General features: G+C 26.4%; 1 long non-coding RNA gene across 2 annotated transcripts; it reads left to right on the top strand.

Moving 5' to 3' along the window:
• Positions 1-954: 954 nt before the first annotated feature.
• On the top strand, positions 955-2,081 carry LOC145120887 (uncharacterized). Of its 2 annotated transcripts, none has more exons than XR_013714411.1 (3): positions 955-1,233; positions 1,454-1,550; positions 1,890-2,081. It is a non-coding gene; the product is annotated as an uncharacterized LOC145120887 (long non-coding RNA). The 2 variants fall into 2 exon arrangements; XR_013714412.1 differs by having other exon boundaries at positions 955-1,371.
• Positions 2,082-2,772: the final 691 nt, after the last annotated feature.

Below are 2,772 nucleotides of genomic sequence, written 5' to 3'. Positions count from 1 at the left end.
CTTCTTATTTGAAATTTTATAATTGTTAAACATTAAAACTCAAACCGATATTTAGTTTAAAAAATCAAAAAAAAAAAAAAACAAAAAAAAGACTAATATCTTCAAGTATGTAGTAAATTTTATAATTGTTGGAACCGGAACCGCTTATATCGGTTCCTAAAATTTTGGAACCGGTTTCAGTTCCGGTTACCCGGTTGCTAAAAACTTTTAAACTATTTTAAGTTAAAGATCATGGAATTTTTTAACAATTATCTTATAAATAGAGACCTGCCGATTTATAATGAGTCACCTACCATATCCATGATCACAAATAAGATGTGAGATAGGATGCAAAGTTTTCTACAACTTGATAGTCATTGTATTTTATAGCTTCCATTCATTCAAATTCACTTATCCCTCAGACGATACGGGATGTTTGGGTACTTCTAGTTATATCAATATTGTAAACATTGGCTGTTGATTAACCAACATTCTCCTATATAGATGTCAATTTTCATTGTCATTTTAATAGTATAACCTATAATGATTGTCCGCTTTAATTATTTTTAATAGTATAAACTATAAATATTGCCTACCGTAACTATCGAGTTGTGTTTTTTACAAAAGCATTTTTAAATTTCTTTTTAATTTAAAATCACAACGATAATTTAGAATTTGGATAATCATATTATGTATGTATTGAAAAAATAGAATTATATATATATATATATATATATATATATATATATATATATATATATATATATACAGAGAGAGAGAAAGAGAGAGAGCTAGGTTCAAATGTTTCTAGCAACTATTGTGTTTCTAAATGCATCAATCACAAATTAGCAAATAATTATGTAATTAATTAAATCAAAAGGGTATATCCGGTTTTTTGCTAATAATTAATTATGGTATAACAAATATATAATAGTTGTATCCCTAATAAAACGCATAAACATAAATAAATGGGGAACTATCGATCACCATTAGTATCTTGAACAAAGGAGATCTGATGCATTTTCATTGTTTCAAAAACCAATGATTCACATATATAATTATTTTTTCATCACCATCATCCCTCGATTGCATTCTATTTTTCTCAAAAGAATGTGTGCAACCACAATACCGCTGCTCACCCAAACGATGTTGATTTCTTTGCCGCCACTATGTCAGAACCCTAAATCGACACCATGACGATCTTCGCTTCTTCAATTTTACAACTGTAAACTACAGATTGAAGTTCGTTATTGTGTAATTTCTTTTTTCCCATTTCTTTTCTGTTAATAAAACTCTAATCGCCTTCTTTTTGTTTGAAATACCTTGCCGATTGAAGTTTGTTCCAGTTCGAGATACATCAGCCGATTATTCACCCTATCGTGACATATCGAAGTTCTTAATTCTTATTTGATTGTAATCTTTCACCTTAATTTCACTTGATTTTAAGTTAAAATGAAATCATTCTTTGTTATAGGTGGATTGGGTTTTGTGGGTTCAACATTCTTGTTCGAGCTTTTGATCTAAGATCAACTTGAACATCTTCTAAAAATATGGAGTCCAATATGTTAAAGGTATTAGCTATTTTTTTTTTCTTGTTTTTTCTTTTAGTGTTAAGGATTTGTAGTGCCGCAAATTAAGATTGTTCATTGGTGGATTAGTTCAAAATTTTGAGGCTTTATATTCAATTTTAATTATATGGTATTTATGAATTATGGTAAAAAGTAGTGGATTCTCTTAGAATTTATAGTTTTTATTCGCTTAGAATGCAATGAATTTTATAGTTTCTACTACATTCTATTAGCTTTTATAGTTTCTACTACATTCTGTTAGAATTTATAGTTTTTATTCTATTAGAATGCACTTAATTTTTTAATATTTGAAACTTGATTACATTTTCTTTGTTCATATAGGTTGTGAAGAGGCTACCAGTGATGTGGGAAAAGAAGAATACATGGAGAACGAGAGTGTATTCTATCAGAATGTATATTCTGGTCGAATATTTAATTAGAATAATCTACAATATAATGATAAGACTATATGTTATAGTATATTCTGGTAAAATATTCAGTTAGAATAATCTACAAATTGTGTCTGTTTTGTTATTAGTGAGTGTTTCATTATGATATAATAGTATATTAAGATTTTAATTTTTTAAGAATGCGATGACAAAAATTTAACTTGTATCAAAAAATTTGTTATTCTTAGAAAGTTCATTCAATCAAAAAATGTTGTTATTTCGTTTGAAGAATGATATGATCTGATTTTCATTCTATGGGAATATGTACTCTGACATTCAATCAAAATATGTACTCTATAGGAATATGTATTCTGACATTATCATAGAATATATCATTTTAACAAAATGTCATTTTGACAGAATAAATTCCGTTATTATAAAAAATACGATAGAAATAATATTGAATTACTTAAAAAAATTCAGATTTTAAATTTAGGAGAATTAATTATCCCTAAAAATCCGAAAATTTCTTTTTATAAATGTAGTTAATTGTCCAAAATACCCTTTTGCTAAAATTTATATAATTATATGGTACATGTTATCCCATTGTAATATCATACACTCTCAAATCATGTCCATTTATTAATTCCATTTGTTGGTCCAGATCTATGCATTCTGGCACACAATAGTTAGTAAAAACAAAATAACCTAAGCCTAGCTTATATATATATATATATATATATATATATATATATATATATATATATATATATATATATATATATATATATATATATATATATATATATATGGCGGTTATCCAGTGGGTAGCGGTT

This window comes from Lactuca virosa, chromosome 6 (genome assembly GCF_052849685.1).
Source record: "Lactuca virosa cultivar CGN04683 chromosome 6, Lactuca_virosa_CGN04683_v6, whole genome shotgun sequence".
Lineage (NCBI taxonomy): Eukaryota > Viridiplantae > Streptophyta > Magnoliopsida > Asterales > Asteraceae > Lactuca > Lactuca virosa.
Note: the sequence above shows the minus strand (reverse complement) of the source record. Positions and strands in the feature narration are given on the sequence as shown.